Source organism: Harpia harpyja, chromosome 23 (genome assembly GCF_026419915.1).
Source record: "Harpia harpyja isolate bHarHar1 chromosome 23, bHarHar1 primary haplotype, whole genome shotgun sequence".
Taxonomy (NCBI): domain Eukaryota; kingdom Metazoa; phylum Chordata; class Aves; order Accipitriformes; family Accipitridae; genus Harpia; species Harpia harpyja.
Window position 1 is genome coordinate 6421723 of NC_068962.1, and position 21092 is coordinate 6442814.

Here is a 21092-nt window from a genome sequence, read left to right on the forward strand (position 1 = left end):
ATACTCTGCAGTTACAGAACAGAGTGGGTTTATAATGCCTCTAAACGTCTTTAAAGTCATCAAAGTCACTTATGCACATTCCAGTCTAATGGAGATAAAATTCTTACTAATTTTTTGCCAATATCTTTGCAGTTACATATGGCTATAAACACCAGTGTTTATACAATTAATTTTTTTTAATTACTCCTGTTCTTTGGCCACCATATTTGGACGCTGCACAAACAATTAGAATAAATATAAAAAAACCCAGACCACACATGGCAGTACGCACCAGTGCTAATAGCTATACTTATGGAAAAACACTTCTAAGAGAAGAGTCAAGAACTAGCACTGATGGGCAGCTGCTGCTACTGAGGTAAGTTATAATGTCCCACTTCAGTTCTATCTCAGTTAAGCAAAAGCAGAATTTCTGAAAGCAAATATGCTGAAATATAAGTGTCCAGCTTTACTGAAATGATGCACTAATGTCCCGTACTGACTTGCTGGATAGGTAAAATTCAGACTTACAGTAATGCACAAGAGAAAAAAACCAGCCCTTATTTTACTTGCTGTGCTGTGGCTTCCCAGCAGACTCAAAAACACAAACCGATTTGATCCATCCCAATACTCTAAAGAGGATTAGCAATATTGTCATTGCTATGACATCAGATGTCATTTCTGAAAGACGTATAACTAAACTTTCATTAAAGACTTCCAGTGACAGAGTATCTAGTCTTCCCAATCTATGTGTTCCCATGCTCAATTAGGTTTATTATTAGAAAACATTTCTAATTATTTTAATCTTCCTTGTGTCAATTTAACTGCCTTACTTCTTGTCCCATTCATTGTGGATACAGAGAACAGTATTGTTTCCCTTTAGTAAAACCAGGAATGGCTTAAGATTATTCAATTTTCTTGCCATCGACATCCTTCTCTGCCTTTTTTTATTTTAGGCCTGATAGCCTCCTTTCTTCCAATCTTACCTCTTCATGGCTTCTACAACCTCTGATCATACACTGTATCTTGTGGGCTATATTTCTGTTTGTTCACCATGAGCAGCATATTTGTCTTTTCAGCAGAATCTGACATTGTTGATTCAGACCCAATTTGTGATCCACTATAATCTTAAGATCTTGCTGAAGAACTTGCTTCTCAATGGTTACCATCCTGAATTTGTGTCATTGTTTTCTCCTGCAGTATCTTGCCCTTGTCTCTTAATCTTGCCCTCACGCCTTGTCTAGGATGAGTTACATCCTATGTTTCCAGTCCATTTCTCCAGATTTTTATTTCTACTGTTATCCTCCAACACATTTGGGGTCCTTCCTAGCACTCTGTCATATGCAAAACTAATGAGCATTCTGACTATTCCACCATCTGTTTTGCTAATGAAAACCTTGAACAGAAGCAGATCTAAGGCAGACCCCCCACAGAACCCTGAGCATAATTAGACTTTATTAACTTCTCTATGGTGTGGTTATCTAATCAGTTTTGTGCCCCCAGAATAAAAGCCATGATTTTCCTAACTTGAATATGAACTGAGACTGTGTCAAAAACTTTGCTCAAGTAAAGGTACATGAGTTCTTCTGCTTCTCATCTATCCACAAGACCTGCTACCTGGTCATTGAAAGACTGAGTTTCATTTGCTTTGATTTGTTCTCGGCAAATCTACGTTGGCTTCTGCTCCTCTCCCTGTTGTTTTTTAGGCACTGCACACTGTTCCAGATTTATTCCATGAGCTGAAGTCAAACTGATTGATGTAATTCCCTCATCCTTTCCTTTTTTTCACTCTTATGATGAATAGGCACTAACTTTACCCTTCTTAGTAGGAGTCACAATAGATGCACTTTAATGTCTTCACAGTAAAAGTAACATGCACTTAGCAGGAATACTAGGTGTCTGCCACACTAGTATTTAAATTGTGATAACCTGAAAGCATTTGATTTCCTTTGGTTAAGGAGGATTTACAACTTTATCATTTCATCTCAGTTACACCTTGAAAATGCTAATAGAAATAAAATCTTTAAAGATATCTGGAAAGTTTTGGAGGTCACAGTTTATGGCCCTTCTAGAGTAGAGATTTTGATTGTGGTCTTGCATTAGGGTAAGTGTCTCAAAGATGCCTTAACCAGAGAGATTTTACAAATATGTTTTATGGATGTTAAGGGTCCAAGATTTTGGTGAAGTTCAACGAAAGCTTTAAACTCCAAATTTCCAGTTTTATCTTCCCAATAGTATCGGAGGATGAGACCCACACAGCCTAAGTTTGGCAACGTAAGAGTTAGTTGCCTGGGCTACAGTAACTATGCAGACTCTCTTTCTGGGCAATGGAGACAAACTGACACCTCCTTCCTAAAAGTGGTACAAAACAGATGAGATGTCCCTTCCACTCTCTCTCACTCATACTAACACGAGTAGTGCAGATGGGGTTTGCTAACTACTTCAGGGAGATGTTGAGGAATGCAGGCGATGGCTCCCACAGCAAAAGTTGGTGGCTCTTCACTGGAATTGCTGCTGTTATCTCAAGTGTGTGAATCTTCAAACTACACTGACATCCCTGCTGGATAAGCCTAAGGTTGAGTAAACAGGCCAGTAAATGAACAATTTTCTTGTTCCTCATGGTAGCCTGACATGTCTGAGTTCAGGCACGCTGATAAATGCATTTCTGTTGCTATGATATGTTAGTTCTCTATATAAGTAAAGAATTTGCATTGTGAAGACTGTTTATTGGGATGGGTGAAATATTTCTGCCTTATTCCCTTAGTAGTGAAGAAGATGGTATACTCCAGAAAAAGGGAACTTTAAAAAGTATTTACAAGTATGGATCATACAGATAGAATCGTAACTGTTCAGGTCAGAAGGGACCTCAGGAGGTGTCTAGTCCAATCTCCTGCTCAAAGCAGGAGGGGTCTACAAGTAGCTAAAAACCTGAAGGTTTTAAAGAGAAAGACACAAAGCAAGGGACAATTTTTAATATTTCTGGAGATAAATCAATATCTGGAAAATGTCAGCTAAGAAAAAGCTCTCTCCATAGTCAGGTAATTCTGTACCTGGCCTTTTAGGCATATTCATAAAGATGGGTAAAAACAAAAAAAATTCCACGTAATTTGCACACAGAAAATTACTTTGGAATGATTTGCAGGTTTGATACACAATTGGATGCATGTTTATTAGAAGAGAACATTGTTTAATTGGTCTGAATTTTTAATGCAACTAATTGTTTCAGAAATTCCTTTAGTTCAGGTATTTGTCAAAGAACAATTTCAGCATTTTGTTTTGAAATTGTATTTTAAAATCGGTGTCTATTTTTTATATGGAAAGGCTAAATAACCTGAAAACAGTGTGCAGCATTTCATTTTGAGTTCCCTGAAATATTTCAGGCAAATGCAAAATAAAAATTAATTATACTTGTTTGTTCTTCCTTGTTGCTTCTTTGTTCCACTGAGAATTTTGCTTTGACTTGATCTGGCCTGAATTTTTAACCTCTTTAATTTTTGTGGCTCAAGCATGAACCAAAATTCCATCGATTAGTTAATTCCAACTAGTGGCACCAGCCACAGTTGGAGAAAGGATCTTGGACTAGATCAGAAATGAGACAGTGCATAAATTAGGGCGCCAATCAAAATGGTGTCAGCTCACCATGAAATTTCCAACTCTCATGAACACTTGTTGGTTGTTAGCATTCCATTACCGGATCCAGGATTTTTAGGAGATAAGTCGCTTAATCAAGCTTAATGATAAAGTAACTTCCTCCAGCAGAACCCCCTTTTTCTTGACAGGAGGTATTACCTGTTCACAGTGAGAAGCAATACTAAGTCAAATAAGAATCAACGCTTTTTTGCCAGGAATCAGCTGGACACATCCCAAACCCTTAGAATCACATTCTGACACTGAGAATCACCCATGCATTAAATAAGTTCATTAAAACAAGTCCAGCAATGTCTGCATCATCAGTTCACTTTTCAGCCATGTTGTGCAAGGCTACAGCTAAGCTGTTTCTAAATAATACTGTTTCTAAATTATAGATGTAAATGTATATGTATAAATATATATATATATACATACACACTTGACATTTAAGCTGCACTGCTTTGAACTGAATCAGCTGACAGGCCTTCTTAATGCTAACAGCATTAGCATGGCACTGCTTAACTGATTCATGCCCAGTAAAAGTGGCACCTGCATCTTCTGCCTAATCAGGTCAAACAGCTAGTAAGAGGAAAAGAACTTCTGTGTTACATGAGAAGCATGTTGGACAAATTCTGTTTTCATGGATGTGAATGTAAATTTAACATTACCGAATGAGAATTATTCTACATTGGCTTGTTACTATTAATGCTACATCAGATCTCGTCGTGATAGCACTGTGTATAGTCTCTTTAGAAAAACAAAACTACTAATGCAATAGTCATCATGAGTAATAGAAAACAGCAAAATCTTTCTCTCTTTCATCTTATCTACAGGAAATTGGGTGGGAGAAACTCATAACTTTTTTTGCTTACAAAACAACATAGAAACATAAGTCATGAGTACTCTGGGTAAACAGAGTTATATACTGGATTAATCCTTTCACTTTCTGAGGATATTTTTTCTTCATTTGTATAACTTCGATGATATGTTAGACAGATTTTGGACAACAAAAGAAGAAGTAGAATTGCTTTTCTTCTAGTCCTTTAGGACCGCAAAATTTTTATATTCATCTTCCAAGTTTCTGATTGCAATTTTGTCATTTTCAATAACTGAGGGGAACAGAGATATATAAAATTTTGCTAGGGAAACAAAATATCTCATTTTTTAAATGCTTTTATTGTCTTTTTATATTTGGTTCAGAATGAATGGAAAGGGACTTCCCATCCTCAAAGTAAGAGATGTGCAACTTCCAGAGGCAAAAGGGAAACACCATGTCCTATATATTTTAAGTGCTGATAGGACTGTTCCAACGTTGTTTCATCCACTGGACTTCTTCCAGGATGATGCTGCAGGTGACTAATTTTATAAATAGCAACAAACTGAGTGACTCTGTAATTTACATCAATTGGGCTTTCTTGGCTTGAAATGAAACAGACTGTACTGTGCTCCATACAGATTAATGGGGGCCTATTATGTCATCCAAGTAATTGATTTCCAGAGCAGCAGAAAAAATATCCCATAGAAATCAAATCAGTAGGAAAATGTCTCAGCTGAAGTATATGCTATCTGCAATCAGAAAAAGAGGGCAGAAGTCTTCTAAGGTAAGCGTGATTAATTTAAAAATCTGCAAGGTCTACAGCATTTTCTCATTAGTTATTCAATCATTAATAAAATTCATAGGTCTCTGCCAGCATCCAATCTGAGACACTAGCTATATTGAGCAGTCAGAAGCTTGATCATAAAGCAGTTCTATCAAAGGCTAGAAGCACAAGTCCACCTTGAGGTGGGAAATCCATTAATTTCAAATCCTAATTACTTCCCATTGTTGTGAAGAGTTACTGTGTGTTGTTGATGGAGCTGAGAAAATTACTTGGAAATGAACATTTCTCGTAGCTCCAGGGATGACCCAACGTCATTTCAGATGACTATATATTTTAGTTATGGAAATGGAGGGGTCGGTCACACCAGGCAGATGTTCCAAGTCAGGGCAGTACATCAGGGTCCCATCGCAGGCTGGAGGGACTGTGCTTCACTGAGATGCCAGCCCTTCCCATTTTGCAGGCTCCATGTGAATGGGAGGCCTAAGAAAAATTTAAGGGGACCTTTTATAAGCAAGATTTGTGGTGGGTTAAGCATTTGGGAGAGGGAATTTTCAGAAAGGCAAAAAATTAAGAAAAAAGCTTTATGGGAAAGAAATCAAAACCAATAACAACAAAAAGCAAAAATAGACAAGCTGAGACTATCAGTTATTTTTTCTTTTTGTTATTTCTTAGCTCTTGTTCCTCCCCTTGTTATCACAAATCAGCATAGAGGTTAGGTTTATTGTGATAGCACAAACAGGCAGAATCTTATCAATATAAAGTATCAATATCAATATGAAATAATGTAAAAAAAGAGATACCTTGAAGCTGCCTGCCACATATCAACTGTATCTCTTACTGGTGTAAATCCTCTAACTGCTTTATTTTATTAAGGTATTTTAACATTGTTATGTATATAGAAACTTTAATTTAGCCTTAAAAGCCTAACTAGCAAATATCTTTTTTAAGGACTCTACTGCTTAACAGTGAGTCTTCCATGTTTTGGGGGGTCTGAAACGTTAATGTTTTAATCATGCCAACTTCAGCTGAGCCATGGAAGAGAATGAGAAATAAAAAGGAGAATCCCACAGAACTGATAAAGACAAGCTGTGCATATTCTGGGATAACACCTCTTGCTCTTTCTGTGACGTCCAAGTTCGTCTGCAGAAAAGAAGACCATAGTTCATGACCTTAGCCCTTTACTGGAGAAATATTCATAGCTAGTGTCTCACATTGAGTGAATGGGGAAGTAGATGGCTCTTAAATTTCCCAAGAAGTTCCCTTGCACAAGCTGAAAGGAGAAGGGGGAAGTAGTGAATAACCAGATACATGCTCTAGAGGTAACAGCACATCTTCTTTGCCAGCACAGCATTTGGAGGGATCATCATAAAACACAGACTGCACTTTAGGAAAATTAAAAAGGTATTTAGTGGAACATGAAAAAAAGTCTTTATGTACTAGAGAGGGAAAAGCTCATAGACTTGCATTAGCTCTGCAAATCCTGTGAGCCCAGAAATTGGTTCTAAAGGTTTGCAACACTTCGAATTGCAGGAGCTCCATCTGTCCTGAGTACTAACAGCAATTCAACAAGTCTATATCCTTTTACCAAGTAGGCTGTAGCTCTGATAAAACTGCTAATCCTGTATGGTCTTCACATAACCTCAGAAACATGCCAGTTGCTGCAGCATATATTGCCTCTGACAGATACGTATTTGTCCACCGGTTCAGCTTGCTCTCACTAGAGGTGGGATGGTTCAAAGTGCTGTGAATGGCACAGAGATCATTTTATCTCTGGAACATGAGTGTGAATCCAACCTAAGTCATCAGTGATTATAAATTGTTTTAACTGCTGTTTTAATACTGACCATGAACTCTTTGGAGATAGCTAAACTTTGGAAGACCAGCCTCTCAGGTTATACTGACTGGAAAAACATTTTATGACAGAACTATTATTAAATGTGAAGGGCAGTATGCATTTGACATTTGAACTACTTTGTCCTCAAGATTTAGACTGAGATTGTATTGGTCACCTCAGAAAATATGTCCTTCCCTGTGATGCATTGGCTTTGTGAACTGGTTGTCACCTTCCAAAAACAAAACGTATCTCACTGTACACTTTTAAAATTTACAACCATGATAACTTAGTGGGTTTTAATATATATTACCAATTTCTTCATTATAAGAATTTACTGGATTTTCCAACACCAGATAAATCAAAGTTTTCAGGTTAAAAAGCCAAATATCATTCTAAATTTTGGTTAATAGACATATATTTACATCATTACAGAATGCTTATTCTTCTTAACCTTCCATGGCTAGAAACTGCTTTAGTCTATCATTGCAATGTTGCAAATATAGATTTAAAAATATATGCTGCTGCAATTTAATATTTTTGACTATTCTTAGGAAGTTTTCTTTCATTAAAATGTTGTTTCTTCAAATGGACACTAGGAAACCTAAGGTATAGAATGACATGGCTGTGCCAACAGGCACAGTTATTCACAGTGTATTTGTCAGATCTAAATATATCTATGTTATTTTATTTCACTGTTGATTTTTCCTAAAAAATTCACATTATCGAGTCTATTCTGCAGACATGCTAGAGTATGAGACTAGTTGACACGTGAATTTCTGAAATATTGATAAATACAGATGAAGCAGAGAAGGATTAAAGCCAAATCCAAGCAGATGTGTCAGGAATGAGCATTGATTGCTGAGGAATGGCATGCTCGATGGAGTTTTATTGAGTCTGCAAAGGCACTCTGATATACATGATACACACAGAGCAGGAGAAACAGCCCCAAAACTAGATGGTCTTTTCACTTGCCATTTAGTCCCTGAAAACATGTCAGTGGGCAAACAAACTGAAACTGTGTCACAGTGTCTTCCTCTTGAACGCAGATATGTTAAAGCTCCCTAAGGGCCAAAAAAGAATTTAACTTCTGCAACAGCTTGCAGGTCTGACACAACAGCAAATGATATGTCATTCTAGTGATGGCTCCAGCCAATGATTTCCAAAAATGTCAGAAAGACATTGTTTTACTGAAACATCTGAATGTGATAAAGAATGATATTTAACTTCCTTGAGTGAGTTTTGATGTATTGCTTTCATTTTGATCATTATGTTCTTTTTAGCAAAAGCAAAACCAAAAAAAATGCACTGCAGTGTAGGGCTGGTGGATGCATGAGCTTGAAGAAAGGCAAGAGATATAAAAGTATTGTCATATTTCTCCTGTCACAGTCTCCAGGCAGGTCACTCCAACAGGAGCTTGTCTATCCCCAGCACAGTGTGGCAATGTTATCATGGGAAGGTACAACACTCAGAGTAGGAACATGGAGAAAAAAAGGACAATCTTCATGGTCATTTAAATGGTCATCCTTATTACCTCAAAGAATAAAATTACTACACCACCTTGCATGCCCCAGCTGGGCTGGCCAGCCCTGGTTTGTGGAGTGCTCCAGGGCCAACAGCTCTCTGCAGAGTCAGTACGAGAGTCTGGCACCTCCAGACTCCTAAGGGTCTAAAATGTCTACGAAATTTGCTCTAATCAGCAAGACAAACTGTGGATACCTGTATATGATGATTAGAATGAGACTTCAGTTGTACCTCATTGCAAATCAACATGTCCAGATATATTGAAAAGAAAATCCTGGTCTTTTGCAGTTACCACCCACAGTGGTATAAGCACATATTGGTATGTATGCACAATACATATTGCATATAAACACAATTCACATACGTGTAAAAAAAAGCTCATGCTATCTAGTTATTCACATATGAGGTTCCTTTTCAAAGGTAACTGGAGGACGAAATTATATCTCATAGGCATGGACCTTCAATGGGGCAACAAGCACCTTACCAACCCAGGGGAAAACTACAATTTCTGTTTAGGAGAGGAGGAGCACAAGTCCTGTATAGAATTGTTGCGGCACATTTCCCTTCCTACAGGCAGCCAAGAACGACTGGTGCTGAGGCCTCATCCTGCTGCTCTCCATTCTCCTCTGCCCCTTTTGAGGTAATAGATGGAGAACAATTCCTGTTCCACATTTAGCACAGAGCCTGCAATTCTGCCTGTCCTTCACACACACTTGGCAAAATGATAAAAGCATATAGGACCCCATGTTCTTGTCTAGTTGCTAGAAAGTCTCAATCCACAAAGCAATTTCATTTTGCCTATCATCTACAGTGCTCACATAAAAAAGCTTCTAAAATGCATATCAGAATAGAGTTTTAAGGTTAATTTATGTTAGAACAGGCGAGATCAAGAGAGACATTTACCTTTGCAGGAGCAAATGGCTTGACGCTTCTTAATTCTCAGGAAAAAATCATTCCAGGATCACTGGAGGTTTTGGGGTCACGGCAGAGCAAGAAGCTGAATCCAGACTTTCTGCATCAGATGAGGTATATAATCAGTAGCCCTCCTCCCTCCATTGCCTGCTTTTAGAAGAATGTGACTAGCTTTCGAAGCCTACCCTTGGTATGACTGAAAATCAGCACCTGGGCACAGAGGGCAGTTTGAGCCTCTGTCTAGCATTTCCTGCTGCTGATGATGATTTTTTTTTCTCTTTCTTTTGATAAATGGAGAGAACATGAATATGAGTTAGTTCTCTAGGTTTTCAAATATAGAGCAAGTGGCTTTGGTTACCCTCAAGGTGTCAGCACAGATATGGAACAAAGTCCTTCAGCAGTCCATCAATTAGTTGTGGAAATTGATTATTTTTTTCTCTTCTTAATGTGAAGTTTTGGCAGCAAAGCACCAACAGCGTCATCCCCCAAAGTACAACTAGCAAAAAAAGGAAGATTTATTGAGCTTTGCTCAGGATCTCTCTAATTATGCAAGTTAATACCTCATGCATGCAAAACTTCCAACAAAGAAACAGGGGGGAAATTGCCTTCTACACAATGGCACCAAAGTGCTCGTTTGGGATGTAACACTGGTAGAGTTGAACTTCCCATTGTTATTTAATATAATAAAATGAGGCTCTGGAAAGTAGAAGTTTGAACTACAATAATTTTAATTAATTTTTTAAAAATCAACACATACTAAAGGTTTTTTGCCATAAATGAGGGTGGGCTCATTTACGTCAACTGAGGACCCAACTCACGTGAAACTTGAAATCACAATTGGTTTTGTTGGATGTTTATATAGTTTTTATGTGAACATCTACTACCTCATACAGACAAATCATAGTGCTGTAAGAGGGTTTCAGTTGTAAAAATCCCTCCTGCCTAAAGCAAAGTTAGGCCACAAACACAGCTACTGAAATTATCCCTCTGGTTACTACTGAGTGTGTATCCATATCACAAATCTGTCGCAGTCTTCCACAAAAGCAGCAGCCTTCCTTAGAGGGAAAAATCACCAAAAGTCCCACAGACAACCGAGAACAAGAAAATCAAGAGATCGGGTTCATGTTTTGTGCAGTACAGACATGTCTAAAAGTTTACAGACCTCACCAGTTTTCCTAAGAGAACTGCAGCCTCACATTTACTGAGTTTCAAATCCGTCTCTAAAATATAAAAAGATTAGAAAGTTCCGATGACCTAATTAAGCACAATTAAGTTAATTTTATATACTCAAGGCAAATCTCTGATTAAAAGTATTTAAATGCTGTCCAAAACTTGTTATAAAAAGTTTTCTAAACTACCCACATTTTTCATATTTTTTCTAATGAAATAAATAGGAAAACATGGTAATAACTGTCCAGAATCTTACACTGGGGGAAGTGATGAGTCTGGGGCTTTTTTCAATTCAGATTACTTATATTAAAGTCCACTCCTGTTTATCTTCCAAAGTGAATCAAGAGAAGCTCTCAAGGGCCCTGCAATTTATGATCTGACATGGGGAAAGTCCCACACAAACAAGTGTTATGACAATATTTAAGCTGTGTTTGAAAATAGGTTCTTGGCACAGCATTAGACAGATGAAAGGTGTCGGGGAGAAGCTCTAGTCAAAAAGATTGGTGCTGTCACGCCATTTGCTTCTTTGTTGGTCTGAACAGACTGTGACAGTCTACGTACGAGAAAACCACCGTTCTTTCTAGGATCCTTTTTGCAATACACATTACCTCATTTCTTGGAACCACTGACGCTCACTGTCTATGTTGACTCAGGCTTCCACACAGGTGATGACTCTTAAAAAGAAATTCTGCATCATCCATAAGAAAATTGTGGGTTTTAATTCATCACTCATGTCATTATAGCTCCAATTTTTATTTTAGCCTGGACTTGGAAATTTGCAGGGTTCAAGCCACAGAAGTGGAGGTCAAGGAAGCGCGCTGAGGAAAGTGAATGAGATGAGAGAGGAAAGGAAGGTGATGTTTCTGGAGAAGAGATGCTTTTGCAGTTAGTAGAGGTAACGTTCCTTTCTCCTTTGGAAAGTTTATTACTGTTCTCTGTTAGGGGGCTTAAAATCTGGAAAGCCTCTTCTTTTTTTGCTGTTAGCATCTCCCAAAGTACAGAAATGTTTTTTTTCATTCATGTGAAATGCACTAGGAGAGAGTGCAAATTTTCTACCCTGGTAAGGACTTCACAGTAGTTTTCTATGGTTTAACAGGAATTGTTTTTCAGAGGGAGGAGGAGTGGAGTTGTTTGCCTTCAGCTTGAAATACGGCATTGTACTTCACAGGAAAGAGGTCTGGAAAGATTGTTCAGGGAGTGCAAAATATAATACCTGCTCCCTCAAAAAACGTCCTCCAGTGGACCTTTAACAGCTGGGATCCCTACACTGTGCTAGTCACGTAGAGCTCATTGCCTGCTGATTTAGCCAATGAGGCCAGCCACATTTTGGGATCTGCCTCCCCTGAAATCAGTCTCTCCCGGTAAATCAGACTGGCAGCTGAGATAAGCTAATGCAGATCTAACAAGCCAGGCCCAGCGTTCCTTTCTGAAACCTGCTTTCTGCTTTTATCAGACAGAGTCACGGTATCTTGAACTCCAGGATCAAGGTGTGTGCCTCATCCAGTTCCTCTGGCTGCAGAGAACACTCACTGTGACCGTGCTTTTCTCCAGAGGGATGGGTCAAGACCTATTTTCAGATCAGGCTTTCATCAGACTCTTCTTTTATATCTTGAAATCACCCATACCCCAAAATCATATAAAGATGGTATTAAAAAAAAAAAAAAAAGGAAAGAAAAGGCAGTTATGTACAAATGAGGGGAGTAAGTAATAACTTTTGAACACTTGGTATTGGTCAAATGAACTGAAGAACAAAACATTAAATGAAAAGCATTCTGGACTATTTCTATGTGTCCTGTCTTCAATGATAATATCTGCCTCGGTAATTCACGGAAAGTATTCAGACTCTGTTTTGTTTAAGGGACACTGTGTGGTATGTAGGTCAGCCTCTCCAGTGATTCTTTTTCTGTGACTTTCTCAGGAGATGGCTGAGGGTTTTTTTCCTTTCACTTTATACCTAAGAGCATGATGTTCTGCAGATTCGTATTCTGAAAGATGCAGTGATTCACAAATAAATGAACAGAAATGAGAGTAAAAAAATTGCTCTGTGAGATTCAAATATAAAAGCAAGAGAAAAAGCTGGCTTGTCTTTGTTTTAGCAGCATGCTCACTACCATAATAAAAAGAAAAGGAATAATACTGTCAGGAGGATAAAGAGACTTTTATGGGACTTCAGGAAAATTAATTGTATCAATTTAGCAATGCTGAATACCTAATAATGGTGAGCAGCTGAGAGTGACTCAGCATTGCATCAAGTATGCCCATTCTCTCAGGAAGTGTTTCAATTCAACATGAGAACCAGACTGTAACTTTTTTGTGATTGACAATGACTAAGACACATGTAAGATGCTAGGGGATTGAGTCATTCTTCTTGTTTTTCTCAAAGTGATAGCAGAAGAAATAATTCAAGGAAATAACCTAGCCAGATTCTCAAACTGAAGCCAATCATTTTTAAGACTTCAGGTGGTTTTCTAAGATCCTATGCCCCTTTTTCTGCCCCTTTTTATTTCCAGAAGGCAATTAGTTGTCACTGGCATCCATCCCCAGAGCTCGTTCCACAGACCTGCAAGCTGTTGCTGGCTCCGGTACCATCAGAAAAGCTTTGCCTGGCTCCGTGTTTCTGTGCACAAGGTGCTACAATTCCTTGAACACTGTTGATTCCCCAGAGTTTGTGTTTGTCCTGATAGCCAACGTCACTTTTACAAAACAGGGGTTTGATTTTTTGCCCACTTTTAAGCCTCCGCTGTAGGCAGATGCTGCACCCTCCTGTTTACCAGGAATTGCTTTTGTCTATTAGTGAAAGTCTCAACAGAAGGAATGAAAAAGCAACAGTATTCTGGCTAGAAAAAAATGGGCAGAAACAATGCTATGAGATGGGAACAACTTCTGTTTACTCTGTGAGCCTAGTCTGCCCACTGAGAGATAACTCTCCTGGGATGTCTGGGGGGACATTTCCACTCTGAGAAACTCAGCAATATTTTTTTTTTAAATCACAATTAATTGAGGAAATATTCAAATGTGCATGGCTGTGGTTCTGCAACCTTTCCCAAATGTTATTTAATTCATATTTCTGCAAAGATCATGAGAGGTGGGACACACCATTCACTACGATTTAATCTCAATAAATGGAGCTCTTATTTGTAAAGTTTATCTTATTATCAAACGTGCTGATAGGAGTTCTGAAAGCTGTATCCTCATATAAAAATTAGGAGACAACATCTGAATACACTGTACCATTTATTCTATCTTCCCAAATGAGCATCAAGCAGTCATCAAAATAAATTTAAGTGAAGAAATACATACAAACATACATACATACATACACAGTTGCTGGATCCAGTGCAGTCTTGTAGCCATGTGAAATATGGCACTATATTGTGGAGGAAAACCAAGCAGTTCACCTCCTGTAAGGATACTTTAATACTCATAAACAGGAACAATTTGATTTAAAGTGACAACACAAATACCAACGCCAGCACATTCAGGCAAATTATAGCTTAGATGACAGCAAGTCAACATAAAACCACCCAGAACTTAAAACCGTTAGCACTTATTTATGCTGTTTGCATTGAACATTGCAACCTTTTCCAATCCAGACAGCTTTAATAAGCCTTTATCATTCCTTTAACCCCCAGGAATCCACATGTTTGTCTGCTTATGTGGTATTCCTAAGCAGTGCACACGCTCGTGTCTTAACTTCAGCCTCAAAGTCACTGTTCAAATGCGGTTCTGTATTATCAGCAGTCACAGGTCTCCTGTTTGCCAAGTCAGGCCTATCCTCTGGGCAGATATGGACTGCAGTGAGCTGAGGTTTAGGTGGCAAAGCTGCAATTCCTTCTTTGCTGCAAATTGCTACGCTACAACCAAGGCAACAAAACTTATTAGGATATGTAGAATTTACCAGAATATTTCTAGATTTTCTTTCATGTCCCTCCAACCACTGAGTTTTCTTTTTACCGGCCTTTCTCACTTCTAGGTAATTTGCATGTTAGTTTTCAATGTGCTGCAAAGAGCAGGCTCTGTTTTTCTGAATCCAAGCTTTTGGATTCATAACAACTATGCCAGATATGTAAAAGAATGGTAAAAGGAGTATTCCAGGATTTTTTTTCCCTCTGTTTTTCTCTGGCTGCTTAGCCACATCTGTTCTGTGTCCTGGATTTTTACGTCATTATTGTCTTTTCAGCATCAACACATAGTCTTTCTGTCAGAGGCTCCCTAACTGTGCTTCCTCAGCTCTCCCACCTTCTGCAGTCCTAGGACTGCCAGAGCACCTAGCTACAGAGACCTAGTTAGAGGGAAACATAGGTTCCTGTAGTCCTAAAATAATCCAGTGAATAAAAAAAAAAACCCCTATGGCTGAAGGCCAACAAGGACTATGTAATGTATCTCTAACTGTCGGGGGGGTTTATGCTTGTGTGGCTGCTCTATCTCATGCTTGGAGAAGTTGTCACACGCTGTCAGCACCGGCTGATCTCCAGTTGGTGTTTCCGAGAGCAGCCCTTTCAAGTCATTCCCGATGAACTCAGAGGCAGAGACATTTTCCCTAATGGAGTTGCATTCTCCTTTGTCACATGTTCCTTTCTGGAGAGGTAAAACAAGTAAAAACTGGTATCCCATACTTTACACCTGCAGCCACGCTGAACTGAAAAGGTCTCTTGAAACACAAGGAGGTGTAACAAGGAAGATGCTCCACTACTGCTGCCCATAAGCTCATTGGCAAACAATTCTGATCCTCTCCTATGACGAATTGTTAGTCAGATCGCTGATAGTCATTCCTGAGCTGCGCTGAACCGTGTGAGTCATATCTCTGTCAGCACAGCTACTCGCGTAACTGAGATCGGTGCCCATTCCTGTTGCTGCGACAAGCCGCACATCACAGTCGGTTTTCACATCTCTCTCCCGCACACCTCGCTTTTCATGCTAAGCAGGCCCATTTCGGTGTTCCGCAGGTGCAGCTCCAAGCTAATGAGCGTAGCAGGGCACTGTTGTGTACATACGCCTGTTTATAGCAAGTAAACACAGGCAATAGGCTCTGTAGCCAGATCTCCAGTTCTTTTATCACATCCTTGGTTTCATTCAAATTTGCCATCTTCAAAAGCCTTGATCTTTACCAACCAATCTCTTTGGTTTTTCAGAGTGCTGCAAGCAGATGGGATGAATTCATTCCATTAGTCACCCCAGAGCCGCCATCTGTACAGACCTCAAGTTCAGTGCAAGCTCGATTTCCCATGTCATTTATGGTGATTGGAGATTATTGACTGGCAATTAATTTTTTGCACTGTTTGCCTCTCAGCACTGTTGTTTGCTATAAATTAAATTTATTCCAGGTCCTGAAGTGAGCTACATTGTGATTTTCCAGCCCTCAGTGTCTCAGATGTTGAGAAGGGGTCTCTCTAGAGCTCTTCACATGATTTCAACAGATGTTGAAGGTGTCTCCATTGCATCAAAAACTTCCCATTTCCCTGCCACTGGGTCTGCAGATGGTCTGATGTTTGTAAGGACCATTTCCTCTCTTTTGATCGTGAACTGTGTAACAGTACATGAAGCCGTTAGCCACTTCATTAATAACCCTTTCTTGAAGTGTCACATTTCACATAAAGGAGTCACTCCCAGACTGGAGAGTAATAGCTGATATCTTTGAGGGAACACCAAATTTCTATTTATTTCCCGTTTTTAACCCTACATAAAAGCCGATCTGATGTAGTCTGACCTTTTCCTTCACCTGTAGGTTTTGAATCTCCCACATTAAACTACTTACCAATTCACTCCTGTTTTCCTACAGCAGTCACCTCCCCTAAATTTGTTGTTTCTAGATGCAGCACAGCAGGGTCTGTTAAACTGAGATATATTTTGGGCCTATCAATAAACAGTCTTATCAAAAGTTATCTTGATGCATATAGAGATCTGTACAGTAATTCTGCTTTGTACTAATGTTTTGCAACAGGATGTACTGGCCTGTTATGATCCCAGTAAGAAAGGCACTCAGACACTGGCAGGTATCATTTAAAATGCTACTTATTAGAGCTAACACCCTAAGGAGAGAACAGCAGAGACAATCTTACATCCCGTTAGATGGTGGGGCCCCCAGGCAGTGCAGCATCCAACCGGCTCCGATCCACATGCAGCAACACTGGGCAGACCGATCCGTAGAAAAGATACCACCATTTCAGTCATCTGAGTTATTACAGGCTTTGCTTACAAGAAAACAGCCCTGTTCATCATTTCTACAGTCGAACAGAACTGATGCTCCCACGAGAACTTCTTCTCGCTGCACTGTTGGATAAAGGTGAGGCCATGCAAGAGGGTAAATCACTGCTCCCGAGGGGCAGCTGCCTGCAGGCTCCTCCTTTGCAGTGAGCTGGAGGAGCCTGTCCTGCAGCCAAAGGGTTTGTACAGCACCACGCTGGCAGCTTCGTGCAGCACAGCACAGGTCTGTGCCTGCTTAGGATAACTCTTACATGGATCACTCACCGCTTGATGTACCATGGTCTCCCGGTCAGGATCACTACACCTACCTCTTGGGTATTTCAAAAGGGCAAGTGCCTTTTCACAGTAAGCCATACGTCTGGTTGTATAACTATGCACCAGAGACAAATGGTATTCTGGAAATACACTGATAAAAAGACATCTAAAAAGACTGTTAGGTGATGTGGCTTTTTTCTTCCCATGTTCTCATTTGGAAATATTTGGAGTATCCATAGGTCCCAGTTTTCACTGTTTGATCACTAAATTCCTTTTCAGGAAAAAAAAGTGATTTCATATCCTCAAACTGTGCAATATTGGCTAACAAAGAAAAAAAAAAAACAAACCAAAAAAATTTTTAAGACTCTGGGAATAACTTCCTAAGTCAGAAGGAATTTAACTTTCTCCTCCCTGCATCAAAGACAATACCATAATGTAGGACTTTCAACAATTAGATAGGTATACAATCTGTAATATCACATTTTACAAAGGTATTGTTTCTTCATAGGCTCCAAATCAATTATGATGCATAAGTAATTTGCTAGGGAACTAGAGAAGATATGTGGTGGTGGTGGTTACAAGCACAAGCAAAGCCATTCTCATGGTTCTGACTCCAAATATGAGGCTGCAAAGGTCTGCTGAAGGGTTTGTATAATGTTTGGACTAGAGTGAATTGGTAGAGGTGTTGAGATTAGTCAGATAAGTAAGCACAGAAAGTACAAGGTTGGTGTTGGTCACATGGAGTTGATTGATAGGGAAAAAAGAAACACATTTTAGAAACAAATTGTGCCATTTGAGCAACGACATGATACTCATACGCAGTGGGAAACCCATGCATGCAAGTGAGAAAATGTTAGAAAGGGTTTAATCTGAGCCATTAAAACCATAAGCAAACTTGAGTCAGCAGCAGAAGGAATGCCTTGGGTAGTGCAGGAGTGAAATCATTCCCACTGCCAAACAGCGCCTGCGATGTTTTGTTAAGAACAAGGACACCAACAGGAAAATGGCACACACAGAGTACTTGCAGAAAAGTACTGAAATGGCTCACACCGCCTTGTCCCTACTTACTGAAGACTGTGTAGCATCATGGACTGTTATCTGCCCCCTTTGCGGTAAAAAAAAATAATGCATTTACATTCCAAGTAGCACTGCATGAGGGAGACTAACTAAATAAAAGCCCGTTCTCTGTTCCCTGATGGATGAGTCAGTGCAGGTGATGCTGGCAACCTAAAGAAAATACATGACTACGTGACGCCCCTGTGGCCCTTGGAGGAGCGCTGCAAGGAACTCAGTCAAGGAGCGCGAGAAGCATTCACCACAAGCTGACAGAAAGACATTCACAGGAACAAAATAAGAAATTAAGCCAAGGGCCTTCCCAGAGGCAATGCAACTGCCAAAAAAATGGTGAGAAGAATGAGAAACAACTAAAACATAGTAATGCCTTTTTGATCAGAGATATGAATAATTCACCCTTCTGTCCTCCCTCCCTCTCTTTTTTAGAGACTGTCCCCATCTACAGCACATCACACCTTCCTTCTTCAACCCACATCCCTTGTTTTTCCTCATACTGACCTCCCTTCTTTCATTTTCCCTGACAGAGATATTTTTTGCCCTGCACGCAGTTAATGTACACAAATGAAGCCCTGATGTACATAGGTTGGAGGCCGTTACAACGGAAGACTTGCTGATGCCTCTCCCTAGGCACACCCCCCCAAGAAAGCAGGTGGATATAGTCTGACTCAAATCCTTTTTTCATCAGCCCGCAACCAAAGCACAGAACTGAATAATTTTTTGGACTTACAGGCAATTTTATTTTCCCATCCTCCTCAAACTCAAGGTAAATAAAAAAGAAAAACAAGAACAATTCTTGTTCAAACTTTCCAAATAAAATTACATTTGGCCGGAAACCACATCTGGAACAGAGAAAAGTTTCTGAATGTTATTAGCTATTAAAAGCAGGATATTAGAATATAAACATGATGTAACCTCAGCACTGTGACCGTAATAAGCTATTCTGGCACCCCGAACGAGATGGCATCAACCTTTCACATCTTTAACTGCATGTGCCCATATATATGAGTTTCTGTCTCTCGTCCCACTCTGTCCAGAGTCTTGATTGCCCAGCAGGAATCTATCAGTTGCTGTGTATATAATATACGGACAGGGAAGTATCACGGCAATTTGTCCAGACACACACAGTGTGACATATCCCACGAAACTGCCCACGTGAGTCTGTGACCACCAGTGTCCCCCGAGACGGGGTGGGCACAGTGGGACAGTCATTGCGGGGAAGTTAGAGGAGCATCTGCCAGAACCCCTCTGCCCCCACACCCTGGCAGCAGCCTCTCCTTCCTTCCCTCATCCCCCTCCTTCCTGCAGGCCTAGGAATTAGGAATGTCTTCTGCGGTATGAGGAGAGCTGGCAAGGCAAAGCCAACTGCAGGGAAGAAGAGAGAGCCTGGCAGTATATATCCATGGGTGTGCATCTGCACCCTGCTTGGGGTCACCGCTGGCAGGCAGCAGACAGTGGAGATCAGAGGGCATTGCAAGATTTATCTTGTCTTTTTGCCATTTTGTGCTACCCTTGCCCCTCTTGTCCCTGCAAACCAAGAATTCCTCAGCCAAAACCGAATTGCAGCCTCCTCTGTGGTGAAACGTGGATGCTGGATAACAGTGTACAGTAACTGTTGAAAAAAATCGAAAAGGGATGTGGAGAAGAACACAATGACGATCTCTGCAACAGGGCTGGTTCTGGTAAGCTGAGAGTACTTTCTTGTGCCTGTATGTTTTTCATTAACAATGATATCATTAGATTTGTATTCATTTTTTGGAATTGTGAGGGGAGAGGTCTCAAAGGAATTTTTCCAATTCATATTCTGTCTTCTCAAAAGAAATGAAACTTTCGCATGGTTGCCACCTTCTTTTTCTTCCAATACAGAATGAATCAGTAATAGCATTAAATTCAGTAAAAACACCTTTAAGAGGCCTGCCGAAGAGCACGTTCAGCACTTGTGTATTTTGGCTCCCAAGATAGTTTTGCCCTGACTCACTCCTGTTCTGAGAACAAACCAGGGAGTTAAATTTATTATGCAATTCCTTTCTTCTTATACGAGTAATTTTTAAAGGCTTTAATAACAAGCAGTTATGGATTATTTCCCCCTGAATAATTTGTTTTCTTTATCCTTGATAAACTTTTTTTTTTTTTCACTGCACCAGCTGATTGTGCCTCCTGTTATAATGAGTCACAGCAAAGCCTTGTCAGCCCAGCCACAGCCTGGCACACCATGGTGTCACACAGGAGAGCTGAAGAAGCCCGGTTAATGTGCGGAGGTCCAACACATCTGTACGGAAAAATGTGTTAACCTGTTGTTTCCAGTGACTTGAGGGAGATGGCTTTCGTAGACTTAGAAGGGAAGAGCAGACAGGGAAAGCCAAAAAATCTTTGTGAAAAATACGAGCTAGACTTATTTCCAATATTCTTATACCTAAAGATAATTTTAAATGTCCCTATCACTAAAATACAACAGAAATTCCAGACTTTCACTGTCAAAGATAGGCACAGTAGGCCAGTCTTTTAAGCAGGCCTTGCCATTCAATTTTTCTAAATATGCAGCTTCCTTTTACATGGTATCTGAAGCAGAAATTTAAATCAAGGAAATTCTATTAAGGAAAGACCCCATTTGTTCAAAAGATCTAGTTACCCTAATGCCAATTGGCTTTCTTGCCATCTAATGCCCTAATTTTCAATCTATTCAGCATATATCTTGTACAGATTATAAAGTGCTGTCCCAAAGGTTTTGTTTTCTGCAAATCACAATCATTAGACAAGAGACTGATTTATTTGCAAAATAATTACAGTTTTGAAGAAAGGAGACATAACAGAGCCATGTATTTCCCCTGAGTCAGGTTTAGGATGCCTATCCTCCCAGTGTATTTTTTCAGTGATTTTTTTTTTTTTTTGGTCATTTTACTATTGATGTCAGTAAAGCA